A 19,761-nucleotide genomic window follows, 5' to 3' on the forward strand; every position below is an offset into this window, starting at 1 on the left:
AAGCATGGACCATTCATACAGGATGGAGCCTACAGAGGAAGAAGTACCAAATCAAAAAGGAAGGAGAGAGAGAAAGGGAAAGAAAAGCAACTATGGCTCCCAGTCATGGCTTTGATGACTTCCCAGGGCTGGTTCCATGACCTCAAGAGGTCCAGGAACACTTTCCTGACCAATGAATCCAACCTTTTGCTTAAGCTGGTTTGAGTGGGTTTCTGCTATTTGCAAGACAAGTAATTCTGGACTACTATTAAACACCAAAAATCTTTCAATCTTCATGTATTTTCAAGCATCTCAGTTATTTTTTTTTCAAAGGTCTGGATTTTTAAGCAATCTCCACACCCATGATGGCACCCAAACCTACAATTCTGCAATCAAGAGCCACACACCCCCCGACTGAGCCCGCCAGGTGCCCCATCTCAGTTACCGTAAAGTGAAAATCTCATATACTTCCAAGAATTAGAACTGGAACACAGCTTTAAAATTAAACCAAACAAGTTTTCTCCTGCTTCAAACACAATGGGCTATTGGTGTCAATGTGCTGCTCTGTTAAGTCATTTATTCAGTAAACACTTAATGATTACTTCTTGTTGGCCAGGCACTGTATTCAACGAAAAAGGAAAGTGTCCCTGCCCTCAAGGAATTTGTTAGTGAGGAACACAGAGGGAAGTTAGAAGTGTCTCTGCTCCTCTCCTTGCCGCACGCCTCGACTCTTGGGCTCAAACACTACTTCTAACTGAACTAAAGGCTCCCTAAGCTTCAGGTACTGGTTCACGCAAACCATCAGTTCCTCTAGTCTTCTACTTCTAAAGGGGAAATGAAAAGTATGATGTGGGCCTGCAGGGTTTTCTCTCACCAAAGTGGGTAATCAGCCTCATGACCTAGGGGACATCGAGGAAAGCTTGGGCATGGGTCCAACTCACAAACATGCCTTACCCTCTGTCTTCTATCACCACCAACTCTCACCTGCATGCCACCGACAACTGCCACCCCGGTGCCCCAGAGCAATGGGGCTGACATTTAAAAGAGGGACTTATCATTTCTAATTAAAATCCACCACCTTTCACTTTTTCTTTAAGATTTTATTTTTAAGCAACCTCTACAACCAACATAGGGCTCAAACTCACAAAGCCGAGATCAAGAGTTGCACGCTCTACTGACTGAGCCTAATAGGAAATTAGGCACTCCCACCAGCTTTCATTACTTATGCAGAGGTTCGTTACAAAATTGAGTCATGAGAATCCTAAGAGTGAACATTCGAGAATTAAGTGTCAACTGGTTCACCATGAGGGTCCTCCGTTGAAGATGGAAGCCCATTGTGGAACATTAATAAGCAACAGTCAATTCAAGCCAAAGACCTCCCACAACTAACAGGAGCTGACTACCTGGCTAAATCTTCACATGCCTGCAAATCCAGATGTGTATTCCCTAAAGATATAGGTCAAAAGATGCCTAACTGGTTTAAAACATTTCAAAATGAAGGTTCTCACTAACTACATCATTCAAAAGAACAGAGGAAGGAATATGTGCTACATGGCTTCTATTTGTCTAAAAGTTTTATTTCACTAAGCTAGATAAACATCCTTATATGCAATCATCCATCTAGTATCCTGGAAAAAATATCATTACGCTAAAGGTTAAGCAAGTTTATACAGGCTATCAGCTGTAATGTTTTCAATGATTACTTTTCCACGACAAAACACGAACTGCGTTACTGATTAAGAAAAATAAACAATAACGCCTAACTTGTATCTCTGCCCTGATTTCTTGCCAAACTTAAATACAGCAGATGTATTTCCAATAAACAGGTTAGACAATCTACAACAAATTCTAGCTAGGTGGTCAATAATCCATACAACCACTTCAAACCTAAATGCCTAATCATGAAAACAATTTTTCAGCTCGAAATGTTCAACTCCCAAACACTCTCTGAATATCAGATGAAATTCTCAAAGCCATTTAACTCTATTTTTACATGTAAGTTTCAAACGTCCCATGCCATAGGGTGCAATTAGTGTCAGGAATCCAAAGAACTAATCTCAAGAGTCATCAAAAAAAAAAAAAAAAAAAAAAAAAAAACCCTGGGAGAGTCTATGGCTCCTATGGAAAAAGCTAACAGAAAGCCATGTTTCTTTTACAAATGAAATTACAAATATGGATTTTAAAAATGTCCCCCAGATATGTTCTACAGCATGATACTGCCAAAATGTGTTTTACAAAACACACATACAAGCTATACGTACTACAATTACCATGAAAGAATCCCCTGCTTTGCTTATTCTTGCGCATAATTATAGTGACAAATGAATGAGGAAAATAAACGTTATGAAAAATGCTGGTATTGATGACAACCAGAAGCAAAATGTTAGGAGCCAAAGAGTCACCACTGTAGGCGAACTGCTAAAAGGTTTTAGGAATTAAGACAAAGAGAGAGGACAACATTCAGAAAAGCTCCCTTGGTTCACTGTTCTCTTCTTATAAAGATGTTACAAACTCCTTTCTCACAGATTGTTTCAGGAAGCAAAGAAAAAGTTGTAGGTATAGTCGATAACAAATATGATGACCTTCAATTATAATGCTTCAGCTCTGGAACGCAAGAAGTTAGTTCTGTTGTACACGAACTACACATCCATTCAAGTAGAATGATTTCTTTTACCTCCTCTGGACGCAAAGCCTGACACATCTCCTTCTTCTAGCGCTGGCTACTCCTGATGTTAAGGAAGTCCCTTCAACTTAAGACCTTCCTTTCACCACGTGTTTCTGGGAAAATCCAATTGCTTTTGAACGTCTTAGAAGAATGAATTATATGGGACGCCTGGGTGGCTCAGTCAGTTAAGCATCCTGATTTTGGCTCAGGTCATGATCCCAGGGTCATGGGATCGAGCCCTGCGTTGGGCTTCACACTGAGCCTGGAGCCTGCTTGGAATTCTCTCGCCCTCTGCCCCTCAACCTCCCACCCTGCTCATACTTCCACTCGCTCTCAAATAAATATGTAACTATATAAAAGAATGAATTATATACCAACTGAGAATCTGTAATAGAACACGCCAAAAGAGCAAACATCAAAATAGCGATAAAGATCTTCTGCCTTATTTTAAAAAAAGATATAGGAGGGACATCAACTTGGTAAACAAATAAAAATCATCTTTTAAAAGATCTTCTAAAAACCAAAGACACAAAAGAAGTCGTGGAAACCAAGTGAGCTGTGAGATTAGGAAATGTAACTCTGAAAGGCAGTATGACTAGGATGTGCAGGGACAGGCTCACATATTTTCTCTGTAACATTAACTAATACCAACTTTTTCTTCTTGTTACTGAAACCACAAAGTAATTGATTGCCCTAATGAATAAACAGATTTTCCTCAACATGAATGTTGCCTTTGAAAAGCAGATTTATCTTCTGAAAGAAAGCTGTGACAAAGCCTTCCTTCAAGCAAGTTTCCAACAGCCAGTGGGAGATGTGAGAGACGGGGCAGTCTGCAAACCTGTAGTGAACAGTCTAGAAGGGAGCAAGTTCTGACACTATTCAGAAAGCTTTTCTACGCACCTAACTTGCAGAAATCCATTCATGATTTCAATGTGGATAAGGGCCAAATGTCCCTACAACTGAGATTAAGAATATCAAGTATTTTTTTTTTCCCATGACATTGTTCTTCTCCCAGCCCAACAGTCAACTTGTATGCTGCATTGTATGATTTTTTTTTTCCTCTCCCCGCAAGTTAGAAAATTTAATTTTCTTCGTTTCCAGCCAGGGGCCACTCAAACAAATCTAATGGGTGTAGACAGCATTTCCTGCCTACTGTAAGAAAATAATAGGATTGCCATTATTAACATGGCCTGAGGCATGCACTGAGGTGGGGCACTGAAGAAACTGACCTTTAATTTTCATCAGTTAGCCTACACTGACTGCCTGGTTTTTGTTTTTGTTTTTCTAATAAAGGTGAAGGTTATTTTTTTTCTCCAACACGAAGGTCTAACACTGGCTCATTCACTCTCATGGAGCAAGCCAGGCTCCAATCCCTATTATCCTTTCCATTCAACGGTGTTTATGTCTAGAAAAACCCTGCCGGTACACAACCAGCTAAAACTCAGTTTTGTTTTTCTTCTCTTACTTTGTTGGACCTAGGCTTCCAATCTGTAAGAAGTTGGTGAGGTTTAGGTTCTGCCAAAACAGAGAAAACTATTCACGGACACTCCGCCAAATAAAGAAATGAGCATCCCAAGAATGAGCGGCAAGGGTGGCTAAGATTTCCGGAAATACTTCAAGGTCTCAACCTGCAGGGCTCTGTTCCCCAGCAGTGGCAGTGTGATGCCATTACAGACATGAGGGACACCGTCTGAGGCGCTGACCCAGAGATGAAAGGCAGGTCTGGGGAGCCCCATGGTTTCACCCACCGATGTCAAGGCCTGATCTTCTCTCTTAAAAATGGTTGGAACAACATCCACAAGAAAAGGGAGAGGGAATGAGAGGGAGGGACTCTGCTTTATTACAACTCCCCTTTGATCCTAGACTTTAGGAGAGGAAGCAGAGCTGTCATAGCTCTACTTAAAAAGGGACAACCTCTCTTTGAGGGGGCAGGGAGGAAGAAAAACACTGGTAGGAGCACATGTAATAATTAAGTACTGCCTGGCGTTCAGACATGCTTCTTTTTCCCCCAAAGGGCTTCTTACATATATTATTTCATTTTACGCCCGCATCACCCTACTAAGGCAAGCAAATTAATGTATGGCTTTGGAGAGGAGATACAAAGCTGTCCCATAAACAAGGATACTCAAGGAGTCAGTGGCAAGACCAAGAGAAAAATCAATGGCTTATATTCATATCCACCTAAAATAACTGGGAACACTTTTAAAATAACGATCATCCTATTAAGAAGTATGTCCAGGAGTTAAATGACTGTAGTCAGTGAATAAAATAAAACAGCAGCCATCACTTGCTAAGCGCTGGCTCCAAGCTCTGTGCCAAGTCAGAGAGTCCTAACAATTCCTGTTCAAAAAGCCACTGAGACTGAGTAACTTAATCAAAGTCAGACTTTGCAATCTGCAGTGGGGTCTCATTCCCCAGAGCACACGGGTTCAGTCATTCCTCGACAAATGACAATTAAGGATTCACCTTTTACCAAAAACATGAATTCCAAATGAAATGAGTAGTTTCCCATGTCCTGCCAACACAGAAATCGTGTGGAGAATCTGCTTTTACAGACAGCAGCTCAACAATTCCCAAGGAGAATGGTTTCTCTTGAACCTTAAAAGAGGTTTCCTTTTCATCTAACCTACCTTGCAATTAAACTTTCTAGAAAATCATTCTATGCTTTTTCATGAAAAATATTATGAAAGCTATTTCTTGAAACCTGTTGTTGAAGGCACACAAATACAGCAATCTGTGTTATAAACACTTAAAACAAAACAAAACAAAAAAAGGTTCTCTATTCACCTGCCAAGCAGAACGTCTGACAGTAAAACTGTCCCTCTACTGAACTCATGGATGACTCAGTGGAAACCAGAATGTGGAAAACTTGCCACCCCACATGAAATATAATAGGAACAAACTCGCTCACCTTTGTGGGGCTACATCATTCCCAAACCCTGGCCTCATCTCTTCAGGCCTACAATCCCTGCTTCTCACAAAAAGCGAAGAATAAAAACTTTCAAGACTTGCAAGTTCATGGCAAACACCTGGGACCCCGAATTATTCCAAATGAAATGAAGCTAAGGGGACCTAGTAGAGAAATGTATTCGAATCCTTAATTCTCTCTCCTTTTAGCCAACTACTAAGCCCTGGTAGGTCTGAACAAACTTCTGAGAACACCAAACTAAACTGAGAGGATCAGAAAGCGAAACAGAAATAGGAAGTGGCATTGTTTCCATGTGTAAATTTAATAGAACAAGCAGCAGGCAAAATCTAAAAAAGACAGGTTTTAAAATTCTTCAGATAGTTACAGGTATCATCAAGATGCAGTGAAAGCCACGGCCCAGTAATCACACAGCAGGATTAAAATATGTCAAAATCAGACAGACCTGGAAATAACTGGGTTTCTTCACTAATGAAGAAATTGTAAGTTAAATGAAGATACCTGTTGCTAGTTAAAGCCTGAAGTAAAATACAAGCCTTTCAAGTTGCTACCCATTTCTTCTCCCTCCTCCTTGAAAAAAAACAAAAAACAAAAACCAAAAACAAGAACAAAAAAAAAGAGCATTTTAACAATTAAACTTACTTCCTAAGAGGCTCAAAACTACAGACTGTATAATTTCTTTGAACAGGCGTCTACATACATGGGCGAGTTGTAGGATCCCTTCACCCAAAATTCAGTAAATTTCCACCTTTTGGGTGACGGTGGCACAAGGGCTGGACAGAAGAGGAGGGTCCAAGCAATTTAAAAACAAAAATAAGGAAATAAGATGCCCAAATCCTAAAATAAACACATTCCTTTTTTTAATAGCTGCTTTAAACTGTTCTCTTCGAACCCTAAGGTATCAAATAGGTTTTTAAAAGTAAGTATTCTTGTTAGTTGCAGCCATGGTAATCTGTGTGTGAGCACCTGCCGTCAGCAAGCCTGAGAGTTGGGCTAAGACCGAGGCTTCCCAGCCTCCAGCTTTCCAAAGAGGAGGGCACTCAGGCAGCCCAGCTTGGGGCAGTACTTCTCCGGACGGTTTCCCATTCACAGCCTCCCTCCTGGGCCGAAGAGAAACAAGAAAAGGTTCAAAGAGCCCTCCCCATTCTGTGGCAACACACGCCCCAGAGAAGCACAGGGCTCCTTTGGGGCCGGGGAGCATTTCCGGGAAGGAGCAAGAAGTATTTGGATGAGACAGCCTGAGAGCTCCATCATTAATTAGCCTCTTAGCCCGCACAGCCCCACACAAGGAATGAAAGAAAGCAAGTCGGGCCGCACTTCAGAGCCTTGTCCTGAACTCACCTCAGTGAGCTCACTTTCTAAAGATGGAGTAGAGAACTAAAAGATTTCTAACAAAGGAAGCATTTAGGGATGCCAGCTCCCCAGGTTTAGCCTGGGCCGTCTGGGAAAGCACAGGGCTCCTCTGAATCCTGAGGTCACCTTTCATTAACCACAGGGGCTGCTGCTTTGAGCTCAGAGATGAGGCTCTCTCTAGTCAGTTCTGTGCTGGTCCCATCCCTGTGGTTGCCTCCGGAGCAACCCAAACACCACAAACTACTAGCCTCCAAAGGAGAGAAAGGGTTAGTATTCGGAGAAGCAGGCTCTGCTTTTCCAGGTGCAAATTAGAAGCACAGGATCTTGCTCTGTGCAAAGTAACTTACATGAAAGGCTTCAAGGAGAGGGATGCAAGTAAGATGAGCAAAACTGAACCACCACTCAGTGAAAAACCTCTCAGTTTCTCAGACGTCCGAATAGGGCAAAAACTTCACTACCATTTCCGAGCCCACTGCTCTAGATTTTTCCCATTCACTACATTGAGTTTCTTATAGATTACTTTCTACCAAGTATAATTTTCTTCTCTGGTTTCTCTCATCCTAGGGTTAAGTTGCTATTACAGAAAACAATTTAGGAAAATCTCTCTCTTGGGAAACATCCAGAATATCATAATTGTTTCAAAAATAAATTTTAGGCTTCTGGGCAATAGACAAGTTCAGCACATGGAAGGCCTTCAGCTAACACTTGGCTTTAGAACCCAGCTTGCTACATTGGAAACACAACTGGACGTTATTCCAAGTCGGAGATACAAATAAGATATTTCATGTAAACTACTGAGAAGCAGTGTAATGAAGCTGAAAAAAGTTCTGGGATCAGTCTAGGTGATATTCTTAACCTTCTCGAACATGCCTTCTAATCTTCAATTCACTTACCATTTCTAGGGCACCTGGTATGCACCAGCTTCTGCTGTAGATACTGGTAACACATACAGAAAAACAAAATAATATCTACCTTCCAGGGCTAGTTTTTTGAATATGGTGCACGCATATATATATATATATATATATATATATATATATATATGTCTGTATGGAAATGCCTGGCATGTGGTAGGTGCTTCACAATTGCTGGTCACTACTATTATATTTCACATCTGACTTGTGGTCACAGAGTGTAAGTTTAGCGCACAAATGACAAGTGTCCTAAGCCAGTTTCTATATAAAACTGCCAAGAGCTGGTTATTGTTTTACCCTAAAGAATATGAGGATAGGGGGAGCCTGTGTGGCTCAGTCAGTTAAGTGTCCAACTCTTGATTTCAGCTCATCTCATGGTTCATGGGATCAAGCCCCGTATCAGGCTCTGCACTGACAGCACAGAGCCTGCTTGGGATTCTCTCTCTCCCTCTCTCTGCCTCTCTCTTTCTCAAAATAAATAAATAAATATTTTTTTTAATAATAATAAAATAAAGACTCCCAGATCCCACCCCAGACACAATGAATAAAAGCTCCCTTGCACCATCCACCCCACTCATGTTATAATACTTTAAAAGACTCTTCTCTTCTCCAGTATACTTTAACTCCACCTAAAATAGCTGAGGCCATTCTCCTCAAGTTTCCATGACATCCTCTTTGACACTTTCTCCATGGCTTAGTTTTACACCAAACACTTTGGCCACTAGTCTAGCAGAATCAACTACCTCAGCTGGGCCCCCAATATCTTAGCAAGGCACATTTTGGTTTTTTTCTATCCTTTCATGTCACCCTTCTAGAATGTCCCTGTAAATTGATCATTTTAAACTACCACAAATCCCTGAAAAGTTACCTTTTTCATAAAATAACTTTTAAGTTTTTATTTTGAGAGAGACAGACAGCACAAGCAGGGCAGGGGCAAAGAGGGAGGGAGAATCCCAAGCAGGCTCTACCAGGGCAGAGCCCCACACAGGGCTCGAACCTGTGAACAGTGGGATCACAACCTGAGCCAAATTAAGAGTCAGTCGCCCAACCGACTGAGCCACCAGGCATCCCATAAAATAAATTTCTTAATTTATAATTCCCAAACTGAGTCCCAATAGATAGGCAAAATATATACAATCAAGGACCACATTTTTAGGGAATAGAAATAGAAGCTGTTTGTTAAAAATTTTCAAAATCCATTAGTAATCTAATATAGATATGAAAAAACTCATGTATTCTCTGGAAAACCCTTATTTACATATTTTTTCTTTTTTTCCTCTTTTTTTTTTTTTTTACCATAAACTTTACATCCAACGCGGGGTTCAAATTCATGATCCCCAGATTAAGAGTTACATGCTCTATGGAGTGAGCCAGCCAGGCGCCCCTTTCATTTCTTTAAAATAGTAATAAATGAAAAGCCAGGCTTGCACTGAAGGTGACTCATGCCTTTGTTTTGTTTAAATATTATATCTCTACTATGAGAAAAAAATCAGGAACACTGTTGGAAACACAAAAATGTCCACAATATGGCCCATGCTTCAAAGAGGTCCACGTCGGTAGAACAAATACTGACTGAGCACCTGAGATAATGCACCAAGTTTAAATGGCACATTCAACCTGGGAATTCATCCATTCAACCATCCAAGGAACATTTACTATGCACTCACCACGAACAACCCTGAGTTAAATCAGTAATCATCCTCACATTCAAGTAAGGGTGACAAGGAGACAACCAGACAGCACGGAAAAGGACAAGTGTTCTAAAAAGTACAGGTAAAGGGAGAGAAGAATTTAAAGAAAATACAAAGTACCTAAAATGATGGTTCTGGAATGGAATGAGGCTATGCAAAATGGAATGGGACATTCTTTTCCTTTGAGTAGGCCAAAAGCAATGAGGAGCACTCTGCAAACACGTTATAATTCTTCATATCTCCACTAGATGTAAAGACACCATGACTCTCAGTACCTTTTGGTATCAGTTGGTAATGATAGTTACCCCTGGAGTAATTAGTGGGCCACGAAAATGGCCTGCTATGGTATGAACGCTATTTAAATACACAGCAGAGAAAATACAGTATACCCGTAGAGAGGGCACAGCGCACACACACTACCACCATACCTTTGCAACTTTACACTGTTTTTTCCAGGAGTTCAGGAATTAACGAACTATCAGGGACAACAAATACTTTTTTCTAATTACATATGCATGTAATTAAAGTAATGTAATCTTCCCTAGAGCTTATTTGTACATGAACTTAAACCTTCCCATCTGAATTTTTGTATCTTCAGTATTCCTAGCATGCACTTCGCATCTGATGTTTAAGCTTTGTACTTTATCACTTCATGAAAATCCCACCACCTTTTTCTAAGTGACCTACCCAAACCCAACACCAGTATCTCAGAAGGAAAACAAAACAAAAACCAAACCACCAACGCTCAGGGTGCAGTAACGACTACAAAATTTTTAGCTGCTAGAGACAAGTTCAGATGCATAAAACAGAATACTACATGCTTTCTTTCACTCTATCCCTTCCAACAGGGTTTAGTCTAAGGAACTGAAGAATGTTAGCACCTAAACACTTCCAACATGAGTACTGAGATGACTTAGGCCGTTTCTTTAAGTGGAAATCAAACTTCTTCCTACAGTACTGAAGATGACCAAATGGAATAAAAAATATGACAGGTCTAATTATACATCCCTGGTTTTTAGATGACTCACAGTGAAATTCGGGATAGACTACCTTTATGTGCCTCTCCATAGTCTGTGGATGTTAATAATCTGATTCATCTTAATATTAAAATGCCTTTTTGTTTTCCCCTCCAGAGATCTACTACTTTTTAAATAGCTTCTTAAATTCAAGTCAGTTAATCAAATGAGGACTCTCCGAACTCTAAAAATGGCCTAGGGGAATCTCCCTTTAGAATGCAATAGGAGGAAGAAAAGGAAAAAAAAACAAAAACAAAAACACTGCATACCAGCATGGAGGTAGACCAAGGGGGAGCAAAGCGAGACAAACTGAGATGGTATGGAATAAATCTCCTTCAATATTTTTTTTTTTATTGTAGTAAAATACACAAAACATCAAACATTTTGAGCACTTTTCAGCATACAATTCAGCAGCGCTGAGCACATTCACAGTGTTGTACAACCATGACCACGATTCGCTTCTAAAACTTTTTCATCATCTCAAACAGAAACTCTATACCCATTAAACAATAACTCCTTTCCCCCTCCCGATAGTCCTAGTAATCTCTGTTCTACTCTGTGACTATGAATTTACCTATTCTAGGTACTTGGAAATACACAGTATCTGTCCTTTTGTGTCTGGCTTATTTCACTTAGCATGATGTTTTCAAGTTTCATCCATGCTATACAATGTATAGGAATTCCAATATTTTTTTATGGTTGAATAATATTCCATTGTATATATCTACCACACTTTGTTTATCCATTCATCTGTGCATGGACACTGGGTTGTTTCCGCCTTTCAGATATTGTAAACACTGCTGCCATAAACACTGGTGTGCAAGTATCTGTTTGAGTCACTGCCTTCAATTATTTGGGGTACATACCTAAGAAAAGAACTGCTAGGTAATTCTGTACTTAATTTTTTAAGAAACCACAAAACTCTACCTTTTACGTTCTCAACAGCAATACACTAGGGTTCTGATTCAATGTATGTTTAAGTATTTTCTGATTCACTAATTCAGAATATTTATTTCTATAACTCTAAATCGGAATGATTTTTCCTGAGACAAGAAAAACCACAAAAGAAATATCCAAAGACTTAGTATTTTCCTCCTAAACAATTTAAACAATGGAAGATACAGAATGTATCATAACAAAAACTTTGTTAATATAAAAGGAAGCATAATATCCTAAAAATATCTTCAGCATCCCACACATACAATTTGTAATGTAAAAACAGGTCAATCTGACCCCTAAAAAGTCACATACTAAAAAATTTCATTGTCTGAATAAATGGATGTAAATATACTGAGATATTTTTAAAGAAATTTACTCTTCTTACCGGTCAGTTCATTCAGCACCTGCAATGAAACTGTCCAGGAAGGTCTTGCTTTAGTAAAAGCAAAGGAGAAGGGTGTGTGATGAGTTTATTTAAATACTACTTGCATCCCTTTCCCCAAGTCGGCCCCAACAGCAGAGGCAGGAGAGATGGGCAACTAAAAGCAATAATGCTGTTCTTAAACCTTTAACACCTGCTCTCACCAATCCGCCATCAAGTGCTTACAGGTGGTAAAAGAAATTAACAAGTAGCAAAGCAAACAGAAAAACTCCAAAACCCAATGAAGAGGCATAGTTGGAGGCTATTGGTGGGGGCAGGGTGAGATAGATATTTACTTGTTGTGGTGATTTACTCTGCATCCAGAAATACATTTCTAACTTTTGCTGGTAAACTGTTCCTAGAAGGGGATGGCATTGGGTAAATCAACAATGTTAAAGGGCTCCTGCATCTCTGTCAAAGTCCAGCAGTAGAACTAGCTTCAACCCTTAATGCAGTTTTGCACTGCTTTTAAGTAAACTGATTTTTCCAAAGTGCTTAAAAGTAGTTTGTTCTCCTAATTTGGTAAATATTCCCTCTGAAGATCTACTTAAACTTCTGTTACAGTAAAACCTTTTCATATAGAATAGGAAACCAAACTTTATCTTAGACCCGCCTGGATACTTGCAAATTCCTAATTAGTTACATCAAGAACAATGGAGTTATTTTTAATAGAGATCCCTTTCACATGTTGTAGAGAATCTGAGTCCCGTAAAAGTAAATTAAATCAAGCTATTTCCTGGGATATTTCCTGAAGATTTTGGAATCTTCAATTACTTCTCAAACATAAGACATTTGCTCATACATAAAGACAATTTTCTAGACAATTATTTCAACAGAAAGCTTTTCACAATTGAAGACTATGAGTTAGTATTAAACCAACTTAGTTTAGGTAAATTTTTCTGATTGGTTGCCTTTATAAAAATCTTCATCTTCCAGAGTCAAAACGGGGATGTATCAGAAGCCTTAAGCTCGGATATAAATTTAGTTTTAAACATAGCCTGTAAGCACTCCAATTTTAACACTTCTCAAATTTCAGAAAGGATTAAAGAACTGAAGTTGCCACCATCCTGCCCTAGGAGTTTGGTGGCAGACACGGTTCTCTACACAACATCCCAAAAATATGAGCAAAATACCCCTTCTCCTGTAAGTTAATAAAAAATGCTTTGCATTTGCCCCAAACAAGTCAGAAGAGAGTAGAATATTACATAAACAAAGAATCTAGTCTAGAACTCAATACATGCCTTCTGAGTCAACAAACAAGTGAATGAAAGAAAATTAAATTTTAAAATCAAGCATAACCATATAATAGAAGGAATATTTAAAAACACTGATGCTTACTAGAATCTCAAATAATGCTAACTTCAGCTCAATCTCACTAAAATCTTCTCCCTCCAGTTGTTTAAAACTGACAAGCAGTTGTCATGATATCAAAGAAACAAAACATTAGGAGCCAATCCCTGAACCAACAGGGAGTATTGCCAAGGGCATCTCATCAGCCAAGGGCATTGCAAATTACACTCCAGGAGTAACGGAATGCTAAACCTGCATAGCTCAACCCGGGACAAAAAAGATTCAAGGGCCAATCCACTGTCAAAATGAGAAATACCCCATCTGTGGATGGCTAAACACCATGTCTATCTTACCCGATTTTCATTTGGTGGCTTAAAAACTTCCTGTCTCCCTATCTCCACCCCGAATCCTTCATATTTCTGGTCAACAAGGACCGATCCTTGCCCATAAACCTGAACCAAAAACACCACCACCACCACCACCCCCCACCCCCCACCCCGCCCCCCGCCACTAAGCTTGTGACCAGGGGCTAGCCTCTTCTTAGCTCTACCCTGCAAAGTGCCCAAGGACCATCAGTCGTGAGCCTGTTCTTCACCCCTACACAGACCTGCCTCTGTCTAACCACAAGGATTCAAGTATTTTCTGCCTCGCTGAAACACGTAACACCATACCATACTGTATAGTCTAAGGCAAAAAAGGATATATGTGTATACACGCTTATGAGTAGTTTCCTATTTTCAAAGGCATTCAGAGTCAACTATAGAACGATGCTTCTCCTCAAGCACTTAAATGCATTCCCCACAGCTGCAAGGATGAGAATTAAGGTTTGCTCGAACATGCCTTACCACAAAAAACTCATTTAATGGATTAACCTCATTAACATGAAGAAAAGGCAATTGTAAGTTCTAAAATGGAAATGCAGGTAAATTGCAAAAATCCCTCTACACTGAAAATATTCTCCTCCCCACCACCCCCCCCCGCCCCCATTTCTCAGCGGTAATTACGGAAAGCTCAAATAATAGGCTTACTAAGATACTACACAATGACTAAAGCCCTGTGCCTCTATCATTCAGTATTGGAAGTTCCTCTAAAAGATTGCACTCTTTTCCCTGCCTCTTAAGAAAAACCCTGAACCACGCAAACTGGCATGCCACGTCAGCAATGCTAGCCAGCTATAGGCTACATCTAAGGAAAAACTTCCCCAAAACATGGAGCTGGGATGACTTATGTACAGTACAATTTTTGAGACGTCACAAATCAACTATTCTACTAGGGGAGGGAGAAAATGAACACAGCAATCTAAAGCTTTAAGCTTTATTTACTCATCAGAAAGGGGAAAATAAATCATTTTTCAAACTGTCCACGTGCAATGTGGACGTCCCTAAAAATGTGCAAATTAATAGAATAGGAACAGCTCAGTTTTAAACTTTGATATATAACAAACTATGGAGTTTGCATACAATTTCCCCAAATACTTTTCAATACACCGACTCATCAATCCCTTGGGACAACTATTTGGGGGGGGGGGAGGGGGGAGAATGACACGGATGAGATGTTTTCTCTTCATAATAAAATCGGGACACCTAAACACCTAAACTGAGAGAGGTTCAGAAGTTTATCAAAACACACAGCTAAAAAGTAAAGCAAGTCTTTGGCAGCGTAGATGTTCTGATTTCAAACTGATGTTCTGAAGCAGCCCTCACTAGACTTCCAAGATTTCTAATCTTTGCCCATTATTTGGCAACCTTTCAACATCTTTCATCTTTCAAGGTTTTAGTAAGTCTCCCATTTGTATCAGTGACTTGACATTCAACAAACGGAACCATGCATCATGAGTTAAACGGTGTTTCCTATATTGGTCATACTCACGAGAACACTGTAATCCTATTTATAACGTGGTCTTTATCCTGGTTCCTTGAAAATAACTGGGCTCCCAAGGGTCAGAAATGGGTATGAAAAGGGTGTTTCAGCTCTCTCAACAGTGTCATTAACTAATGACTTACCTGTGACTGAATTTACAAGTTTGAAAGAGCTTGGAGGCCATGCAATTCACAGAACACTAACATGATACAGATCAACTTAGAGCTGATTTAGAAGTACAGGTCTTTCAGGATCATGTAATGCTCTAGCGTCGGGATGATGAACTGCAACCAACCCTGGGAAATACGGTAACTACGAAAGGTACAACAGATTCAGGTATGTTTATACTGAACCTGGAAGTTACTTCTTTAAAAATCCTAACAAAAAGAAATGACTTTACCATTTGTCTTTCCCTGCAAGTAGTATGCCCCCCACACACAAAAGTATTCGACTACTGGACATTTATGTACAGAATCCAGATGAAGGCTTATTATTTAACATGAGTTGGAATTTTCATGATTTCATACAAAATCAAGAAAGTTGTTGAAATTCCTTCTATTAAAAGAATTCTAAAGTGCAACAGAAATAAATGAAACTCACTAATCAAAAAACCACTTGACCATTTGCCACCAAGTGTTTCTGGAGGTTTATTTTCATCTTAAATATATTCTTCCCAATTCATAGATGAATCTAGTGTTTTATATCTGAATTTTACTCTTTGACAGTAAAGCAAGGATTTTAATTCTTCAGATTACATGTCCACCTACATAAGGAAAAGCGAATGATGGTTTCACTGTATTATTTACCTGCCACTTATGCAGTCATATGAAAAGAATCACCCACTGAACTGGCAAACATGGCTATTAAGCGGGTCATTTTTTTTTTTAACTCCCCATCAGTGACTTTTCATATTGCCTATTTACACTCCTTTATTACACTAAAATAACCAAAAAGGTCTGCCTTTTCAGCAATTCCTATAAACAATTATTTCAAGCAAACAAGAAAATGTCATTTGAAGTTTTGTCCATCAGTTTTAATTATGCTATGTAAGCATTTTTTTTAATGTGCTTATTTTATCCACTCCAGGTATAAAAGCAATACTGAGCTATCACTAACTCAGCATTTAAATTCTACTAGAAGGTTGACTCTAAGCATCTTCTGGTGGTAAAAAAGAACACTGAACTAGATCTAAAAAGCAGTATGATCGCGTTAAATGTGAATGTATCTGGGAATCAGAAAAGTTCTACACTGTGATCTCCAATATGGTAACCACTAGCCACAAGTAGCAGTTTAAAATAACTAAAAGTAAATACAATTTTTTTAAAAAGTAAATAAAATGTAAAACACAGTTCCTCGATTGCAGTAGCCACATTTCAAAAGCACAAAAGCTAATGTGTCTGGTGGCTGCCATGCTGGACAACACAGCCATAGAGCTATTTCCATCATTAAAGAAAACCCTGCTGTTGGTAGCAATGCGATCTTACACAAGTCAGTTTCATTTCTGAGAACTTCAACACCCTTGTGTATAAAATGTTCATAACATCACCTAAATGTAAAGATTGTTATTAGAACTTTAATGAGATAATGTATTTAAAAGCACAGTACATAGGCCTTAGTACACATTAGATATTCAAGAAAGAGTAGTTATTAATACGATTCTACACTAGACTTTCGCCAAGGATGGCAACCGTCCTGGGCCTTGTCTTCCTAAACTGTAATGTTTGAGAAGTTCTTTTGGTTAACTTCTAAGGACACTATCAAATCCTTCCATAGTAAATTAAGTGTTAAGGAGAGCCATCACTTACTGAATAAATTACTACCTAGACTCCTAGAGCTTCCTAACCAATCCCAAGCATTCTTTCCAAAACCCCCAAAGACTGGCTCTCCAATAGTCCGCAAGTCTGATGGGAGCTATTTACAAAGTCTGTCCTAAAAGGTTACGGGAATATCTTTCTGGAACTGTATATACTGTAATTAGAAACTAGAACCCCTATTCCATGATGATATCTTGCACTTTTAACATCTCTTTTAAAAGAACATGATCTTTACAGATACATGTTTCTTTCTTAGTATTTAAACCAAAACACTTTAAAAGCACATACGAGTTTAAACACAACTTTTTAATGATTTTTTTAAACCAGCTATGCCTCATTCTTAGCCATTTGTGGGTGACCCTCTAAACAAAGTGAGAATTACACCTTCATGGGTGAGGTCCCCTTTGCACGGCCAGAAACATGCCCAAAGACTTTACTCTCATTAACAGCTGTTCCCTGGGAACCAGGACACTGAATGAACGCTGGGTCCACAAAGCCTGCCTCCAATGAGGGGGAACCAAGCCCCCCCCCCACAAAAAGCACAAAACCAGGGCCACTGGCTGCCTTGGGTTCTGGACCTCTTCCCCCGTCCTGTCCAGGTCCCCAGAGTCACAGTTTTAGCCTGAGAGTGGAAAAGCAACTCAGGCAGTAGAAATCAGAACAGAGTGGTGCATTTTTGCCCAAGGCCTGTAGCCTCAAAAAAAAAAAAAAAAAAAAAAAAAAAAAAGTGTTATTCCAGAGCAGATTCCTTTTCTTCCGGGTCTGTCTGCTCCCTCTGACTCTTTGCCCACAACCACAGTGCCTCCCCTTTCCCAATGCCCCACCTCGCTCCACGCTTTAAAAAAAAAAAAAAAAAAAAAAAAAAAAAAAAGTGGCTTATTCCTCTCCCTTAGTTTTTCCCTAGCAGGGCCTGGAAACTGGCGGAAATTCAAATCAAATTAGCTGCACATTAAAAAATAAACGGACAAGCAATCAAAGGGTGCCCACCCAACAAAAGACCTCGCCCGTTCCAAAATATGATTAAGCCTGGGTGTAAGAGGGGGAGGGAGACTAGAAACCGACAGGGATGGAGAGATAAAACGTGCGGATTGGGGGCCCCAGCGTCGGCTCATAGCGGCCCAATTCCAAATTTTGTTCCAAGGAAATGCTAGGCAGAAGAGAAAATAAAAAGTTGTAACTTTTAAGGAAGTCGCAAAACGGCACTGTCTGGATAATATGCCACTGCTTCCCTTCGTCTGGGATGGCAGGGTGGGAGCTGAGATTCGAAAAGCTCCAACTCCAATCGCGCACTCCTGGAAGCCTCTCCGCCAACGGCGCCTCCAGGCGGCCCAGCCCAGTCTCCCGGGACACTGGGCCCCGTGCTCGGGCTCCCACGGGGCGCCCGGACCCGGACCTCTGGGAAAGTTCGCTGGCACAGCCCGAGGCCCCACTTTCCTCCCAGGGTGACAGGCCCTTCCCACGCTGGCCGGCCCCCGCCCCGCCGCGGGCACCAGACGGTCCGCGCGGCCCCTCCCGGCCGCCTCCGGGCGCGGATTCCGCCGCCCGCCCCACCCCCGGCCGGGGCGCCCCTCGGGGTGACCGACTGACCGGAGCTACGCTGGCCCACACACCGGGTCGCCCGCTCCTTCCCGCCGCGCCCCGTTCCCCCGCCCGATCTTCCAGCCGCTAGGCTCGCCGAGTCCGGCCGTGGCCGCCGGTTACCGCCCCCAGCCCGGGGGGAGCCCGGGGGGGCAGGACGGGGAGGGAGGACGTGGCGCGCACGGAGGTGGCCAGCGGCGAGGCGGGGAGTGTCCTGGAGAGGCCCGGCCGGGGGCAGGGGGCCGGCTCGGCTCCCGGGGCTGCGGGCCCGGACCCTCCCCGCGAGCATCCCAGGGTCTGAGGTCCCGGCCCGCCCCCGCCCGGCGCGGAGAGGCGGCCCCAACTTCCAGCCCCACTTCGCACGCCCGCCCTCCTCCCTCCACCATATGGAAATCTACAGCCTCAGAAAGTGACACGTCGAAGATTCCTCGGCCTCTCCGCCCGCCCTCCCCCTCCCGGGCAGCGTTCCTGCCGCGGAGATTCCGGGAGGGGGAGCAGATTCCTCGGACAGAATCTGCTGGGAAGGATGGGGAGGGCGAGGGGGGGAGGGAGAGCCCGGGAGCCACTGCCCAGATTTTTTTTCATCAAGAAGAATCTACCCGCTTCTTTCCCTCCTCCAAACCCAGGCAAGCTGGGGCGACGGGAGGGGGGGCCAGAGCCCAGCAAGATGCGGCCCCAAAGTGGAGACCAGCCCCCTCCCGGGCCCCGTGTTCCCGGGGTGCCCAGGCGAGCGCGGGGCGCCCTAGCACTCTGGCGCCAAGTTTTCCCCGGGAAGCCCGGCGCGCCCGGAGCGCTCCGGGACAGGATCGCACTCCCGCGGACTCCGCGTCCGGCCGGGGCTTTCCAGCGCGCGGGACCCGGCGGCCGAGGTGCGGGGTCCCGGTGCCTCCAGTCTGCCGATCGTGCACGCCTTACCTTCCCTCGGGCTGAAAAGCGGGGCTCCGGGCGCGCCACACACCGGGTCGCCCACGCCTTCCCAGCCGGTAGTCTCGAGGATCCCCGCTGCCCCTTCGCCGCTCCCGCCGCCGCCGCCGCCGCCGCCGCTGCCGCCGCCGCTCTCCTCCTCCTCCGGCCGCCGCCGCCGCTCAAATAACTACCAGGAGGGTTTGATGGGGGATTCCGCCATGTCAATGATGTCGGGACCACATGGGGATTTGGGGCCCGCCCACTGCCGTAAACTGCAGAGTAAAACCGCCGCCACAATCTCAGCTCCGCAGGACTGTGGGAGCCACCCGTGCGCCCCAGGCCTGCGCAACTGACGACACACTCTTTGATTCAGCCAGACTAAAGAAGTCGGAGGCTTTGGGGAACTAGC

The 19,761-nt window shown here is 42.3% G+C and overlaps 1 protein-coding gene across 4 annotated transcripts in view; it reads right to left on the reverse strand.

Moving 5' to 3' along the window:
• The window catches only part of FNDC3B (fibronectin type III domain containing 3B), a 359,057-nt gene extending 339,588 nt beyond the window's left edge, over positions 1–19,469 (reverse strand). For 2 of the 4 annotated variants that reach the window (XM_045502967.1, XM_045502966.1), the window contains exon 1: positions 19,362–19,469. The gene's annotated coding sequence lies outside the window, so the exon portion shown is untranslated. Of the gene's footprint in view, positions 1–18,455; positions 18,764–19,361 lie in introns of those variants that run through there. The other 2 variants (XM_045502964.1, XM_045502968.1) reach the window with 2 other exon arrangements.
• Between the last annotated feature and the right edge of the window lie 292 nt (positions 19,470–19,761).

Source organism: Leopardus geoffroyi, chromosome C2, assembly GCF_018350155.1.
Source record: "Leopardus geoffroyi isolate Oge1 chromosome C2, O.geoffroyi_Oge1_pat1.0, whole genome shotgun sequence".
In the NCBI taxonomy this organism is placed as follows: Eukaryota; Metazoa; Chordata; class Mammalia; order Carnivora; family Felidae; genus Leopardus; species Leopardus geoffroyi.